The following is an 8,274-nucleotide window of genomic DNA, read 5'->3' as shown; positions in this document are numbered from 1 at the left end:
GGAGATGAAGAGAGATGGGAGGATGGGCTAAGCAGCCGCTGGCTCCGCCCATTACTCTACTCCATCTTCCTGGAGGTGGGACTTTGCTGAGGTGATTGACATGGCTTAGTGCGTCCACGGTGACAGGAACGTACCTTGACCAGAGTTAAGGCCCATTTATGCTCAACAGAAACACAGATGGACGTTTGTTCGTCTCCTGGGTCGTTTACTCGTGTGATGGTCTGTTTTCGTGGCCTTGTGAATCTATGGCTTAATGCAGCAAATAGAGTGCTGAGCAGTTTAGCTGACGTGCGGCATGGATCAGCAGGTAGAGTGGTCGTCCTGTAGCCCAAGGGTTGCCAGTTCAATCCCGGCCCGGAGAGCTCATGTCAAGGTGTCCCTGAGCAAGACACCGAACCCCTAATTGCTCCTGATGGGTCGTGGTTAAGCTACACGTAGCTACAGGAAGCCAGGCTGTATGAGGAAAGCTTCGCTTGAACTAACACCAGCTCTGAATTAAGGCTCATTCGTTCCACTAACACATTCCAGCTGCATCTAGTTGAGCTAATCCAAGCGAGGCTTACATAGCCTGGCTATGTGGAGGTCCTGAGGAACGTAGGAAGCCCTGACGAGTGGATGGTGGAAAAGAGGAGCAGCAGGAAAAGAGAGCAAACCGAGAGCTTCATTTTCTCAAAGAAAGCTGATGGAGATCAGTGACGTGCGGTGGGTTCATGGCTGGTGAAGCACCGACTCCTCTGGAGCCACATTTACATTGTAAGAACAAAAAGAGCTTCTTATTTCACTATTCATCCACCAGCATGAAACTACGCCCCCTGGAGGTGAGACAGAGTACAGCTGCCTCACCTGCTGACTTTTCTCTGCTCTTTATTGTAGATCAGCAGGAATAATTCTCTCACACACACATTAAAGACGTTACACACACGGTGGAGAGTCATGGTGTAGAACACACATTTCTGTAACCTTCATGTTGGACATGCTGAGGACCAGAAACGCGTCATGAACCCAGTTTGTACTGGATCACCAGTCAGAGGAGGTCCAGCTCACGACGGCCTCACCCGGGATTTCTGTCCTGGATCTGATCCAGAAATCCTCACATTCAGAGATTCCTGTGTAGATTCATACTGAAGATGCATTTTAACACAGATCAGTGGAAATATATTTATATTTATTTTATGTACTTTTTTCTCTCCTTCCCAAATATTTTTATTGACAAAGATAATTGAATAATATCAATGAGAAATACAGTCAATTTTCTTATGAAAGTATATACATACACATGCAGGTATACGTACAAAAGTACATATAAATGTAAAAACAAAAAACAGAGACAACTACGTGTATATATACACACAAAATCAAAGATGAATCAATTCCATCCAGATTAAGAACATAAGGTCAGGAACGGTGAAAAAAAATAAAAAATAAAATAAAATAAAACTCCGTCCTAACCCCACCTCAGCTCAACATGACCATAACAAAATAAAAAAAAAGAAAGAAAGCATCATCAGGTAAACACATAGTAAAAGACATAACAGGCACTGAGTCAGTCAGGTAATCGCTCCAAATTAGAAAAGTTATAAAACATTTCCATTTGTAGAAAAACGTGTTTGTGCATCCTCTCAATGTATACTTAATCTTCTCGAGTTTAAGAAAAAACATCATATCTCTGAGCCACTGGGAGATAGAGGGATATCTAGCAGACTTCCAGTTTAACAATAAGGAGCCTTGCTATTAAGGATGTGAAAGCTATAATATCCTTTTGTGTAGTGTTTAAAGGAAGTGCAGAGTCAGGAATTCCAAATATAGCGACCAGTGGAAGGATATAGATTTACACCAAGAACAGCAGACAAAATGGAGAAGTAACTGGTCCAAAAACTCTTCAGACCAGGGCAAAGAAAAAACATATGACTAAGATGACATGGCGAGCCCTGGCACTTGTCACATCTGTCCTCCACTTCTGGATAAATTCCAGAAAGTCTGGATTTTGAAAAATGAACCCTGTGTGGCACTTTAACGTGGATCAGTCCAAAACGAGCACAAGAGGTAGTAGACCGTATCCTGTCGGTAGCATCTTTCCAGAGATCATCAGAAAAATGTATCCCTAATTCCCCTTCCCATGCGTTCTTAATTTTGGTACTTGGCTGACAGCCTAAAGGCAGAATAAAATCAAATATTTTTGAAATCAGGCCTCTCTGATGTGGACTATGGGAGAGCAAGCTTTCCCAAACCTGGTCTTGTGGCTGAGATGGAAAGTTAGTGAAACGCTTGGAAACAAAATTACGAACCTGAAAATAACGAAACAAGTGGCTGACAGGAAGGTTGTGTTTAGAAGACAAGCTGGTAAAACTTTCAAAAACACCATTTACACATAGCTCCTTTAATTGCTTAATACCTTTATCCTCCCACATTGAAAAAGTGGAATCCAAGAGAGATGGAGGAAACAGGTGGTTGTTGTTCAAAGGACCCAAAGAAGAAGCAGCTACAAATTTAAAGAGCCGTCTGAACTGAAACCAGATCTTAAGTGTATTAAGAACCACTCGATTATCAGTGTAAAGAGAAGATTTTATTGGTAAAGAAGAATAAAGTAAAGCAGGTATAGAAGATCCCGTAGAGGAGGATAGTTCCAATTTACACCAAGGAGAACCAGGAGATTTTAACCAAAGCACAGTTTATAGACGTGAGCAGCCCAGTAGTATGACTGAAAACTGGGCCCCCACTAAGTCTGGACCTTTGCAGTAAGGTTTTACGAATCCTTGGTGGCTTCCCACCCCAAATAAAAGCACAAATGGTCGTATCCAATGAATCAAAAAACTTTTTGGCAGAGAAAGAGGAGTTGACTGGAATAAGAAAATAAATTTTGGTAATATATTCATTTTGACAACACTAATCTTTCCGATTAATGAAAGGGGAAGATTACGCCATATTTGAATATCAGAATTAATCTTAGAGATAAGAGGGGTGAAATTAGCCGATGCAAGGTTAGATAGAGAACACAGTAATACCCAGGTATTTAAATCCTGACAGACTAAATTTAAAGGGCCAGTCTGATTGTTGGAGGCTACATGCAGCAGTGTTAACGGGAAAACACTCACTTTTCTCCAGGTTTAATTTGTAGCCTGAAAAGAAACTGAAATTCTCCAAAATACTCAAAACACCCGGAATAAAAGCTAAAGTAAAGTAAGAAATCGACTTGTAAATGCTGGTGCGGCTCACCCAGGAATCAAGTTTTTGACGTAGTTGGTTGCTTCCTCGGCTGATATGAAATCCTTCTCAACGCCGTTGTATGTGATGCGAAGCCGCACCGGGTGGATCCATACCGAGCACCGTCAATGCCCCGGAGCTGCTGTCTGACCTCGTTGAATGCGGCCCGGGCTATCTTAGCAGTGTAATCCGGAAATACTGAGAGGGTCAGGTCTCTAATTTTAATCTGTCGGAGCTCCCTCGCACAGCGTAGTATGTCAACACAATCACTGTAGTAATGAAATTTGCACACAATGGCTCCTGGTCGTTCACCGGGCTTTGGCTTGGGCTGAAGGGTTCGATGAGACCGGTCCAAAAGCGGCTCCTTTTCCAGCACGAAGGCTTCTTTTAGCAGGGCGGCAACAGCCGCGGTGGAGGAAGTATCGGGCCCTCTGGGACTCCCATGATCCTAATGCTGCTACGCCTTGATCTGGACTCCAAGTCCTCACACTTATTTTCCAGCTTGGTAGGTAGTAGTTTTCATCTGAGCAACGTCATCAGCACAGCCGGAGAGCGCGTGCTCCATCTCCCCCACGGTACCTTTCAGTGTAGCCACATTATTATCAGTATCAGCTTCATGTTTCGCTGGCTGTGCTTTCACGGCTTACAGGTAAAGCCTGATAGTTGACAAAGCATCTCCGAGAGTCTCTTGGAGTTCCTTTTTAAAAATATCAGCAATGTCTTTTCTCAGCGATGCCAGCAACTCGAGCTTGAGGGCGGCGATGTCGGGGTTAGCCGGCGTTAGGGCGGGTTAGCCGGCGTTAGGGCGGGTTCAGCCGGCGTTAGGGCGGGTTAGCCGGCGTTAGGGCGGGTTAGCCGGCGTTAGGGCGGGTTAGCCGGCGTTAGGGCGGGTTCAGCCGGCGTTAGGGCGGGTTAGCCGGCGTTAGGGCGGGTTAGCCGGCGTTAGGGCGGGTTCAGCCGGCGTTAGGGCGGGTTAGCCGGCGTTAGGGCGGGTTCAGCCGGCGTTAGGGCGGGTTAGCCGGCGTTAGGGCGGGTTCAGCCGGCGTTAGGCGGGTTAGCCGGCGCTGGTGGTTCACCTGAAGACATGGTCGCGGCGTGGAGGCTACGCCTCAGTTGTGTCTGTACGACATTACGGCCTTTTGCGTTCTTTCCAGACATTTTAACTTGCCTGAGTTACTCCCCCAGATAAACATTTGAACAGGACAATATAAATTAATTTGTGAACAAAGAGCGCAGATGAATTACAATTTTTAATCGAAATTGGCAGGAACTCCCAAACTCACGTCCTACTCCATTGACAGCTCAGCAGCTGTGCATCACTTTCTCTCCTGATGCACGTCTGCTGTCAGCTGCTGATTCACCGTCCTGGTTTATTTCTGGTTCCTCTTGTTATAAATCTGTTTACATAAAACAGCTGATTGTCTCTGTATGTACTGGCCCTGCTCAGTTTATTAATAACCCAATAATCAATATGCAGTTTGTGTCTATATTATCGTGTGTGTGTGTGTGTGTGTGTGTGTGTGTGATCTACATTAACTCTGTTCCACCAGCAGCAGCATCTTACCAGCAAAGCGAACCTGCAGCAGGTGGAAATAAAGAACCAGAACATGTCTCAGAGTGGGAGGAATCTTTGAAGAGATGTTTGTTCTAAACGTGTTGAGCTGTAAACATGTTGCTCTGTAGAGACCAAGACAACGTCAGAGACCGAGACAACGTCAGAGACCGAGACAACGTCAGAGACCGAGACAACGTCAGAGACCGAGACAACGTCAGAGACAACGTCAGAGACCGAGACAACGTCAGAGACCGAGACAACGTCAGAGACAACGTCAGAGACCGAGACAACGTCAGAGACCAAGACAACGTCAGAGACCGAGACAACGTCAGAGACCGAGACAACGTCAGAGACCGAGACAACGTCAGAGACAACGTCAGAGACCGAGACAACGTCAGAGACCGAGACAACGTCAGAGACAACGTCAGAGACCAAGACAAAGTCAGAGACCGAGACAACGTCAGATACCAAGACAACGTCAGAGACCGAGACAACGTCAGAGACCGAGACAACGTCAGAGACCGAGACAACGTCAGAGACCAAGACAAAGTCAGAGACCAAGACAACGTCAGAGACCACTGCTACTGGTGGTCCTCCCCCTGAAAACCGTGGGTCTGGTGGTCTGAATGAGCTTTGAATGAAGCAGGCGCCCTCTGCAGGGTTATTAATAAAAGGCCAAGCCATGGTAACCAGAAAGAAACCCTGTCTCTATCTATCTATATCTTTCTCCGTCCATCTCTCTAGACCAGCTTTCTCTCTCTCTCTCTTTAAACACCCTCGGCCTGTATGGACGGGGCTCAGCTGATCCCAGTTTTACTGTTAGCCAACCAGAGGCAGTGGAGGTCGGGTTCCTGAACCTGGGGAGGGTTAATAAGGTGTTAATTAGTTTTAATGAAAACCATGTTCTTTTTATTTCATGTTCAGTACGTGTATAGTCGTGTTTCTTTAGTTAAACTGCTGCTGACAGATTTATTGATTATTCCAGACAAAGTAGTGACGTAATAACAGCTGTTTCTTATTTTATACCAGAATGAGGCGGAGCAGCGTTCTACCAGGTGGAGCTTTATTTTGGGAGTCTGAATCAGACATTTGAGACACAGCTAAGCTAAAGGTTAGCCTGCCCCCGAGCAGGCTGGTTCTGGTGCATCAGTTACCATGGTTACTGAGCGGCATTCACATAAACCACGTTGATGGAACGAAACTCTGGATTAAATGGGCCAGACTTAACATAAGCCCGGCTTTCCCTTCATCCAGCTTCATGGAAAACACCCCCCAGGTAAAGAGTTATGCCCATCATGCAGAATATACCAATGTGGTGCATGTACAACAGAAACTTTCCACTGACATGTTAGATGTACTTAAATGGTAAATAATTGTATTCAGATTTTAAAGTAAACTCAGAGAACATTTTTTATCTTGCATGTTTTTGGACAAAAATCCTGAGTGTGCAAAAATTTACTAAGCTTTACACGAGACCAGTTATTTTATATCTCCCATTTAAAGTCTGTAATGCTAATATTTATGCCAGATTATTCTTTCTGCACAACACTGATGCAGAAATGGAGTTTGCTAGAAAGAAAAACAAGCTGTGCCTCTGCAGCTCCTGATTGGATGCAGGTGTGTTTAATGAGTGTAATTAGTGCAGAGCACATGTATAAGAGCAGCCTCTGGCTGCTGTAGGTGAGTTGCTGTTCTGAGGGAAACATGGTGATGGAGCTTTCTGGAAGGTCAGCTATTAAGGTTTGGAGTCAATCTGAGTGGTTGTTGCAGCATTTGGGGTGTTTACCTGTCCAACTGTCTTCCAGGGTTTCTTGGATCTGCCTGCTTTTTGGTCTGGCTGCTGGTTTTCCTGCAGCTTCTCCTCCTGCAGCTGGACCAAGAGGCTTCAGCTCCTCTCAATCTGCCTCCCCAAGAACCTGGTACACGGACAGAACTGTCAAGTTCCCAGTGCCGTCCCAGTCAGGAACGTCATCATTTGGTAGCTCCGGGTCTGGGGTCTTCTCTGCTGGTGGTGGATCCGGGTCTGGGGTCTTCTCTGCTGGTGGTGGATCTGGGTCTGGGGTCTTTGTTGGTAGTGACTCTGGAGTCTTATCTGCTGGGGATGCTGCACTACAGGTTTTCCAGGACCTGTCGTCCTTGGGGAGCAACCTGCAGGATGCCCGTCAGATGAGCCTCGGTGAGGCCTGGAACAACAACAACCAGGTGGCCTTCGGCAGTGTTGCAGGTTATCCTCATTATGCAGTTTCCCACGTCGTCCACTACAACAGCGGCTACCAGCGAGCAAGGGACGGACGTACTGATCAGAAATATGTGGATGATCTCTCTGGCCACATTCCTCTACCTGAAATCCGCCACGGACGGAAGGTGTGATTGGATCTGCAGGTCCAGAGAGGTAAGAGGAGCTCAGTTATGAACCTTTCAACATGTCTTCTTTCCTACTCACCACGTCTCCTCTTGCCTCCCTCTCCTGCAGGCTGAACATCAACCAGAACATGTGAAACTGAATAAAGCTTTCTTGGTTATTTCATTGCTTGAGATTTTCTGGTAAAAACCAGGAAGTAGTTCAGTCAAGGTGTGTATATATATGTATATATGTATATATGTATGTATGTATATATATATATATATATATCTCTATCTCTTCCCTAATATGCTTAGTTATCTAACCACGGTAAGATTAATCTTTGACCTACATGTCAACACACTTCTGATTTTACACACATCAGTATGGATTTGTGAGAATCTGAACCCCGTTTAAGTCGGTCAGGGTGGACTCGAAGCAGACGGGACATCGTGTATCGCAAGAAACGAAAGTTCAATCACCTTCGGTTTCAGCCTGGTTGGGGGGGAATAATTCTCAGCCATCTTAATATCATGCATGTGCTCAATCTGTATTTGTGGTGCCATTGCAGTGCCCCTTGGAGGCCTGGCAGAAAAACATTCAGGGTATTTGGAAGCACATTTCTTGAAGTAAAAATCATGATGAAACGAGAGTGTAATCAAACCTTTAAACCCATTGACCCAGGACAATTGGATTTTCATCCCACTCATTTCTGAAGTTCTCAGTACAGAAAAAGGGTTTCCTCTCAGTGTCCATTTATCAAATCAAACTTTATAAAGCACTTTACATGAAAACAATTCATGCATATTAAATGAGCCTTTACACATTAAAATTTGATAACACTTTCACACATGTATACACAAAGCAGTGCCCGCCCCCCCAGTTCTGCACAAACATGACTCCCTAAACTCCCTAAATCTGGCTTGGTGCTGCTGTTAGGAAATATCACAGGGATCCATCCACACCAGAAGCCAGTCCACCCATGTCCTACAGCAGCTGCCATCATGGCAACCACCCTGATCAGGGCACACCACAGCCATAAGGCTGTAGTGCAGGGCCCCAGCCATGGGCCATCACCATGGCAACAACCCCCAGCGTGGAGGTACAGTGGAGTTAAAGATTAAATAACCAAACAGCTAAGAATAAAACAGTTGAGTGAAATGAAAATACAATGTGA

The sequence above is a fragment of the Melanotaenia boesemani genome, chromosome 21 (genome assembly GCF_017639745.1).
Source record: "Melanotaenia boesemani isolate fMelBoe1 chromosome 21, fMelBoe1.pri, whole genome shotgun sequence".
Lineage (NCBI taxonomy): Eukaryota > Metazoa > Chordata > Actinopteri > Atheriniformes > Melanotaeniidae > Melanotaenia > Melanotaenia boesemani.
The sequence above is the reverse complement of the archived record's forward strand: the minus strand, read 5'-3'. Positions refer to the sequence as shown.